Source organism: Hyperolius riggenbachi, chromosome 4 (genome assembly GCF_040937935.1).
Source record: "Hyperolius riggenbachi isolate aHypRig1 chromosome 4, aHypRig1.pri, whole genome shotgun sequence".
Lineage (NCBI taxonomy): Eukaryota > Metazoa > Chordata > Amphibia > Anura > Hyperoliidae > Hyperolius > Hyperolius riggenbachi.
In genome coordinates, this window is record NC_090649.1 from 125,819,446 (window position 1) to 125,829,021 (window position 9,576).

The window sequence follows — 9,576 nt, forward strand, 5'->3', positions numbered from 1 at the left end:
CTGATTGTATGTACCAGTGTTGCCAACTCATCCCTTTAATTACTGACAGATATGAATTATACAGGTTTTGTGGCTAACAAGATGCAGTTAAGGCACTTATTATGAACAAATAGCCCCAGAACCTGTATAACTTAGATGTGTCAGTAATTAAAGGGATGAGTTGGCAACACTGGTATGTACTAATATTGTCAGTCAAGAGGACTAGAGTCTGAAGAAGGCCTCCAAGCTAAAAGCCTACTATTTTTCTTTTAAATTATTCAATAAACTAGAGCGTGCATTTTAAAGATTAGAAGTTTTGAATCAGGATAATGATACAAGTAAAATACAAGCTCTAGTCTCCAGCAAAGCTTAGCTACTAAGATAAGGCATTACACATACAGTGTTTTTCTCCCTTCTGCTTCTTTCCCCTCCACTTGCTTATGGAGTTGTGCAACACAGGCTGGAGGCTGGAATGGTTTACCTATGATCTGTCCACAAAGGAGCAGCTTGCTAGCAAGGATTATTAAAGCATGCTGACAAACTATCCAAGTACAACTGTAGGTAACTTTTCTTCAATAATAGCACCATCATTTGGACAATCTGCTCTGCTCAAAAGCCTCTGAGTTCAGTTTGTGATGTTTACATTTTGCTCCTGCCATTGCTAAATTAGTAAGCCTCAATTTAATCACCTGAATTAGGCAAAAAAATATCTAAAGCTCACCATAGAAAAATTGATTTTGATCACCCAAATGGACCCCACCAGCCAGCCATCGTGCCCTCTTTTGCCCTCCCAAAAAAAGTGAAGCTGGAGCTGCCACTGGCTGTAACTTTAAAACAACTGGTAAGCGTTCAACTAAGTTTGTGAGAGAAATTCACCCATAGCTTTAAAAAACAAAAGAAAGAAAAAAAAACTTTCCATAACATAATACATTCTGCAAGGCAAAAAATCAAAAGTACGTACTACCGTTTGGCCTTCATAAAACCGACGCTATTTTCAAATGTTCGGCTTCATGCAAGCAAGACGGTCACTCCTATAAAGCACCACTTCAGCTCAATGAGAGACTATGGACATTATTCCTTTATGTTCCTGACAGGGTAAGGCCACAAATACATTCAGAGCTGCTGGTTCAAACTTGTAGATGGCATATTAATTATACGCAGCTATATAATCCGACTTGCAGAGAGCTTTCTGTGCATAAATTAATAGTGTTGTTTTTTCTTTTAAGGGCTTTTACTTTAGCAGGGAGAAATCACTGGGTTACACTGCAAAACTCCCCCCCCCCCTCCCCTAACACCTCCCTCGCTTTCTGCACAGGTAAACTGAGAACCAATGTTATTCAACTGGCTAGTGCACACTTAACTGTGTTTTCCCCATGCAGCATTGAAGCACTGCATGTATTTCCTCTATCAATTACATTCGCTTCTGTGATAAAACGTGCATGTTTTCTCACAGACAGACACACTCGGTGTGCAGAAAACTGACAGACAAGTGTGCCCCTGCCTCAGCTTCATATTACACTCACTCTGTCCATCTCTGATGAAACAGAACTGGCTCTGCAGACTTCTCACTACAGTACACAGGACTTGGGGAGGGGATGGAGGGGGCAGGGTGCGGTGCACAAGAGCCTGCTGCACACTGAATAGGGACTATCTACAAATCTTTGTCTGCAAAACTTTGTATGATTCCTTATCAGTGGCTGAGCAGATGCAGTCATTAGAACAATTGTGCAGAGAGCAGAAAGTTTCTCTCTGTGCACTTAGTTTTCAGTCTCTCAGGACAGAGAAAAGAAACCTCTCCCCCACGGGGCCCCCTGCAACTGCATCCCTTGCAGGGTCTATTGTTACGCCCCTTTTTAAAGGTAGGGGTTAAATTGACTGTCTAAACTCATTATCATATTTCTCTTGACGTGTGTAGTAGTGATGGTGGTACTTTAAAGCAGTCATCAGGCAAAAATATGGGTCCCCCGCTCTACTTACCCGGGGCTTCCTCTGCATCAGACGAAGCCCCTGGGCTGAAGACTGAGCACGGAGCTGCGGCGTGGGACGTGTCATCTGCAAGGGGCTGGAGGAAGTAGAGCGGGGGATCCATATTTTTGCCTGATGACTCCTTTAAGGTCATGTTTTTCTATAATGCATATACTGTAGAATAGATCATAGTTTGCAATGAAGACAGTTTGTTCATAGTTCATAAACCATGTTCACATTCATTTAATTTTAATTGCTGGGCTTTCTGCGTTTTCAAACCTGACTTCCTCCTGAGTGACTATCATATGTAGCTTGGCGAGACGAAATAGCATTGTATAAATGGTCCAAAATCCACCTTCTGTTCGATAACTCACAAGAAGTAGACAGGATGTTTCTGGGAGTTTGGACAAACCAGTCTTTCCTGTGGACACAGATTTGACCCTGCTCACTTCCTCCCTTCACAGGAGGGAGCAGAGTGAGGGGGTGGATAAGGTGAGGGTTTTGTGCTGATCTCTCATTCAGCCCTCAGCCATACACTTTGTGCACAGATCTGTTCTGTCTAGATCAGGCATGGGCAAACTCGGCCCTCCAGCTGTTACGGAACTACAAGTCCCACAATGCATTTGCCTTTATGAGTCATGACTGTGGCTGTCAGACTCCTGCAATGCATTGTGGGACTTGTAGTTCCTTAACAGCTGGAGTGCCAAGTTTGCCCATGCCTGGTCTAGATCATGTGATTGACTTTAACAAAGAAAATGTATCTGGACGTTATATGAGTAATGGTGCAGTCCCCTATTAACTTTTACTGGCAATGAAAAATCCTGGAGGGTGAACTAGGGCTTTAAAATTCCTAGAGTTTCACTTTAATGCTTTCTGACTTTGTCTATTAAAATCTATGTCAGGTTTGGGAATTTTTATAACTAACCATCTATCTGATGCAGATTTTCGTAGCCACAGTACCTGTACTTCCAAGTTGATTGCACCCACCGGAAAATTAGCTGTCATGTCATGTCACATATGTGACATCCCCAGGGCCAGATTACCGACCAGGCAACAGAAGCAGTTGCTTGGGGCCCCATTCAGAGTCAAAGGGGCCCCATCAGCACATAATCCAGCCCTCGCCATCCTGTCAAAGGACGCCGCCAGCTGCTGACTGTCTTCAGAGCCGGGCTCTCCTCCTGAGTCCCTCTCCTGCTACTGTGAGCTCTGCCGCTGCCTGCTCCTCCCTCCCTTCCCACAGAGAACCACAGCTGCAGTGGGCAGGAATGATAGCAGCAGATGACAAACGCCCACTCACCTATCCGTGATACAAGCGATAGAGGTCCCATCATCCGAAACCCATCTGTCTCCTCTACGGTGCCGCCGCTTGCTCTGAACTTCCTGATTCTCAGATCAGACAGGAAGTAGGAAGTAGTAATAGTAGTAGTAACAGAGCAGCGGCACTCTAGTGGAGACAGATGGGCTCCAGATGACGGGACCTCTATTGCTTGGATCGCAGCTAGGGAATGCGAGTCAACTGGTGCTGTCATTTTCCCCCACTGCGGCTGCCCTTCTCTGCAGGACTACCGTATTCATGGGGGTGGAGGCTGCATGGTGGATGTGGCTGTCTAGTTTGGGAGGAAATCGGTTGTTCGGTGGTGGGGGGGTTATGTAATTCTGTCTGGGGGGCGGCTTCCGGGTTGGCGGTGTCCAGAGCTTACTGTTATTGCCAGGCTGGAGATGCAGGGGGAAAGTGCTGCCGCTGTGATATCGGGCGCCCTTTTCACAGTGGTGCCCTGAGTGACAAAGTCCCGGCCATTCATCTCTCCCTCTGCATGTTGGCGCTGCTATTCCGTGCATTGTGCACTCACAGAGGAAAGTGGGCTGTTGCCCATAGCAACCAGTAGAGCGGCTGCCCAGGTGTGTCCGGCATGTTACTGTGCACACAGCAGCTGCATCTTCCCATTCTAATATGGGGGGTGGGGGGCCCAAATCAGTTACTTTGCTTAGGGCCCCATTTAGCCATAATCCGGCTCTGGACATCCCCAGCAGGGATCAGGAGCCTTGATGCTTGACTCCTGGGGCAATTTCAGTGTTTACCACAGGCGCTATATTACCCAGATACGCCCCTGGTCACATGTGACATCTCCCAGCAGGGATCAGGAGCCTTGATGATTGGCTCCTGATCAGGGCCGGATTTAGGCCAAGGCCTCCTAGGCCATGGCCTAGGGCACCACAGGAGCAAGGGCACCAAAGCAGCAGGCTACACTGGTGCAGCATTTGTAAGCTGCAATGCAGGGAGATCGGGTGAGTGCATGACTGCGGTACTCTGCTGCTAGCCGCTTGTTCAGTAGCCACCTTGCTCTCTGTGCACATTTGCACTGTGGCCGGTGGTTATGGACTTGGACAGCATTAGAGACGGAAAAGAAGAGAAGACTGATGGCTGCTGCGGTGTGAAGGCAAGCTAGCTACCTATACTGAAAGGGGGAGGAGGGAATAAGAGAGTCATCTGGCTACCTATACTGGAGGGAAAGGTGGGAGGGGTCATTTAACTACCTATACTGGGCGAGGGAAGGAGTCATCAGGCCAGGGCAGCGCCTGGGCGGGTGCGGCGGGTGCATTGCATTCAGGCGCCTGTCTCCGACAGGCGCTGCCTGGCCGCCGCTCCCCCACTCTAGTCGCCACTCCCTCTAGCCGTCAGACCTCGATCAGGCGGCGCCGCGGTGACCAATAGTGCGGGTGCTAGGAACCAGCGCCCGCACTGATATGCGGAAGTGACATCACTTCCACATGTAGAGCGGATGCAGCCGGCGCCTGCTCTTACTGGTCGGGTTGCCCGCTGATCGAGGTCTGACATGCTGCAAGGTAAGGGGGAAGCGGCGGCGACGGCGGCTGGGGGGGGGGGGGGGGTCCCTGTCACTCACTAGCTAAAGGGGCTCCCTGTCACTCACTGCCCAAAGGGGCTCCCTGTATGTTACTGCCTAAAGGGGCTCCCTGTCACTCACTAGCTAAAAGGACTCCCTGTCACTCACTAGCTAAAGGGGCTCCCTGTCACTCACTGCCTAAAGGGGCTCCCTGTCACTCACTGCCTAAAGGGGCTCCCTGTCACTCACTGCCTAAAGGGGGTCCCTGTCACTCACTGCCTAAAGGGGGTCCCTGTCACTCACTAGCTAAAGGGGCTCCCTGTCACTCACTAGCTAAAAGGGCTCCCTGTCACTCACTAGCTAAAGGGGCTCCCTGTCACTCACTAGCTAAAGGGGCTCCCTTTCACTTACTAGCTAAAGGGGCTCCCTGTCACTCACTGCCTAAAGGGGCTCCCTGTCACTCACTGCCTAAAGGGGCTCCCTGTCACTCACTGCCTAAAGGGGGTCCCTGTCACTCACTGCCTAAAGGGGGTCCCTGTCACTCACTGCCTAAAGGGGGTCCCTGTCACTCACTGCCTAAAGGGCTTATTATGTGCATTTACTGATGAAAAGCTGTCTCTCATTATGTGCATTTACTGGTGAAAAGCTGTCTCTCATTATGTGCATTTACTGGGAAAAAGCTGTCTCTTATTATGTGCATTTACTGGGGAAAAGCTGTCTCTTATTATGTGCATTTACTGGGGAAAAGCTGTCTCTCATTATGTGCATTTACTGATGAAAGGCTGTCTGTCATTGCGTGCATTTACTGGTGAAACGCTGTCTCTTATGTGCATTTAGTGGAAAAATTTTGTCAGTAAAAATAATCTTTGTCAATAAATTTTTAGGTATTTGTCAGTAAAAAATAACATGAAAGGTTGGCAACACTGGCAGGCTGCGCAGCGCAACGGGAAAGATACAGGCAGCCCACCTCACGCTTGGGCTTGGCGGGGGGAGGAGCCGACGACAGCGAGCAAGAGTAGGGTGGCCACAGGCAGCCATAAATACGCAGTGTGGGACTGCGTCGCACTCGCAGAACCTCTCAGCCTGCGTCAGTCCAGAGACTAGCAGACTCGCAGGCAGCCAAAGCCAGCCAGGAGCAAGCCCATGGTAGGAATGGGGTATCACATGCATGCATAAAGAGGTGGAAGGTGTGGGTGTGATTAGGCAGGACATGGGTGTGGTTATGTGGCTAGGCGCGGTTAATTTAACCACTCCCATAGGCGCTAGAGAAAATCTTGCACCCAGGTGCCAGGCACCCCAGGTTCACCCCTGCATCAGGCTACCTATACTGGGCGGGGGGAGGGAGTCATCAGGCTACCTATACCAGAGGGAAGGGGGGGAGGGGTCATCTTGCTACCTATACTGGAGGGGGGGCGGCTGGTGACAGTGGCCTTGGGCGATGAAGAGTACAAATCCGGCCATGCTCCTGATTACGTGAACGCTATAATTGATCATTATGAATACTGCCACCATACACAGGTTCCTGTTACTAATAGTTTTACAGCACATTATTGTATTTTTTGCTGAAAAGTGCCATGGAAGATCCTGACGCTATAAAATTCAAAATAATAATGGCCCCACATACATATCTACACACTCGTTAGCACATTTGGGGGTTACCATCTAGCCCCATAGCTTGTGGGACCATTATCCATTTCTCCTCAATAATATATGACTACAAAATCCCCCCCATGATTTGTACCCCTTTCCCCCCATTTACTTTAATGATGTAGTTATCCAGCTGAGGTGTGTGCAAATTGTATCTGCTTTGGCAGCCTGAATGGTGCTGGTTACACTACCAATGCTAAGTTATACAAGGGAAAATAATAAAGATAATTATTCAATTTAGTATTTTCCAGGTATTCGCTGAGAAGGGAGAAATTATATTAACTAGTTTTAGTGAAGTTTTCTCATTGAAATTGCACTTTTTTAATTTAACATCAGTTTAAACAGTTGTAATAGCTCATCCTTGCGTACGTTAAAAAGGGGCGCTGGGAAAAAAGGGCACGGGGTTTTAAACGATAAACATGGATAACGTTTAAAAATATAATGTACTATATTTCGTTTAAAAATAATGTTTTATAAAGTTATAAATCATTAAATAATGTGCATGAAATTGGCAATTGTGAAAACGTTAATCTTCCGTTTAAAAAGTGAAACATATAATAACGTTTAAAAAAAAATAGTAAGTAACCCTCCCTGTACCTACCCCTAACCCCTAGACCCCTGTGTTGGTGCCTAAACCTAAGACTCCCCTGATGGTGCCTAAACCTAAGACCCCCCTGGTGGTGCCTAAACCTAAGACCCCCCTGGTGGTGCCTAAACCTAAGACCCCCCTGGTGGTGCCTAAACCTAAGACTCCCCTGATGGTGCCTAACCCTAAGACTCCCCTGGTGGTGCCTAACCCTAAGACCCCCCTGGTGGTGCCTAAACCTAAGACCCCCCTGTGATTAGCATTAATAACGTGTGAAAAAAATATTGTACTGTTTTTCGTTTAAAAATAATGTTTAAAAAATTATAAATCATAAAATAATGTGTAATCATGAGAAGCAGTTATAAAACAGTAAAAGTCTCCGGGCGCCGCTTATAAGACGTTATTTTTCTCCGGCGCTCTTTTTTCCTGTCGGGCGCCCATTAAACGATATTTATTATGGGAGTGAATGGCGGCGCCCGATTTGTCCACTTGCCTCAGGCGCCCGAATTTACTGTTACCCTCATCCATAATTATGATTAATGGTGAATGGACAATTGGACATACATTATTAACAGTACAGATTGATATGCATGGTGAAAAAGGGAGAGCAATATACATTAAAAAAAGAGAAGCAAAGGTAGAGAAATAAAAATATAGAAAAATGTGTATAAGACAAAGTAAACATGATTGTACAAATCATTTTTGTAGACAAGACAAATAACATTAATATTGTGCTTTTCTCCTGGCAGACTCAAAGCACATGAGCTGCAGCCACTAGGGCACACTCAGTAGGCAGTAGCAGTGGTAGGGAGTCTAGCCCAAGGACTCTTTACTGAATAGGTGCTGGCTTACTGAACAGGCAGAGCCACGATCTAAACCCAGGTTGCCTGTGTCAGAGGCAGAGCCCTTAACCATTGCACTATCCAGACACTATCCAGTATAAGGGCCAATAGACTGAAAATACTTTGAGCAGGCTGTTTAGGTAGGCTCTCATAGTACATGAAAGTAGTATGATTGTACAATCAAGAATGTATGGTGTATGGGAAAAGGGGGGTAAAGTAAGATTAAGAGATGGAGACATAGACATAGGGTCTGATCCAATTCATTTTTTCTCCTAAGTTTTCTCCCAGGTGATGTTCTCAAATCTTAGCAACTTAGGTGAAAAAGTGAATAGAATAAGAGCCAGAGAGAGGGAGACAGACAGACAGAGACAGACAAAGAGAGATAGAGATATAGAGATAGAGCGAAAGACAAAGAGAAACAGACAGACACAGATAGATGTAGAGGTGGAGCAAAGGCTAATGGAAAGAGAAGAGTCAGGATGCAAAGCAGGTAACTCAGACATGAAATAGGGAACATTTAAAACAAAAAACAAGCAAAAAACCAAAACAAAACAAATGAGAACAAGAGAAAACTGACCTACAGCTTTTTGATTTTAGATTGTGATTCATCCCAGCCTGCAGTATATTCTTTCTGTAAAGATGCAGCTTCTGATATTGATGAAAAAGCAGATGTGGCTTTTGCTGCAGGAAGAACTCTGTGGCTGAACTGCAGTAACGGTGGGTAAATATTTGAGAACTCTTTGTGCGTAAATTCCCCTTTGCATATACCGTGAGGATGAGCTCATTAACCTTTTACATATGCTCTGTACTGCTGCTGTCCAGGCCGATAAGGTATATTGTAATTGATGCTGAACAGTCATTGAGAGCCGTGATAAAACAACCATCTATAATGACATGCCTTTTGTGCATTGATCACATTGTTTGTATAGACATATATTAGTCAAATACTGTTGCCAGGTAAAGTGCAGTCTGTTTAAACCACAGGAAAGAAGGAAAACAGACAAATGCAGCCTGTATTTATTTAGAGAGTTTGGCCTGTCTAATTCCCCCTCATCTGAGACTAATCACACACGTAATTTGATCTATCAGCTCTTTCAGCTGTCTGCCTTGGCAGAGCAGATCATTTGTAAACACAGGATCTTACACCTATGTCTGCTTGCAGGAAAGCAGTATACACTGCAGGTTTATTGCAGGATTTCTATCAGCTGTAACAAAGACACATTTTTTTTTAACCACTTCACCACTGTGGGTTTTTTTTCCCTTATGGACAAGAGCAATTTTCACCTTCCATTGCACTCAGAAAATGGTACATGTAGCGCGTTTGCGATTTCACTGAAATCAAAACACTTACATGTGAACACTCTCAGGCAATCAAAGCACAATGGCTTTTGGGGCGATTTCTAAAATCGCCAGCGCTTAAAAAATGCACAAACGCTGATAGTATGAATGAGCCCTAAATGCATTTTAACATGAATAATAAGAAAAAATTGAAAAAAATAATCATTTCTCAATTTCCGGCTATTATAGTTGAAAATAAAACATGCTATTATGGATAAAATCCACACATTTTATTTGCCCATTTATCCCGGTTACTACAATGTTTAAAATATGCCCCTAGTATAATGTATGGCAGCAATATTTTATTTGCAAATAAAGGTGTAGTTTTTCTGTCACTAATTACAAGCACATATTTGCAAAAATAACAGTAACATAC

At 45.5% G+C, this 9,576-nt stretch overlaps 1 protein-coding gene across 1 annotated transcript in view; it reads right to left on the minus strand.

Annotated features, from left to right (window-relative positions):
- LOC137570505 (G-protein coupled receptor 55-like) overlaps nt 1-8,484 on the minus strand; it is a 28,178-nt gene extending 19,694 nt beyond the window's left edge. The window contains exon 1 of the mRNA XM_068279180.1: nt 8,440-8,484. The gene's annotated coding sequence lies outside the window, so the exon portion shown is untranslated. The remainder of the gene's footprint in view (nt 1-8,439) is intronic.
- Between the last annotated feature and the right edge of the window lie 1,092 nt (nt 8,485-9,576).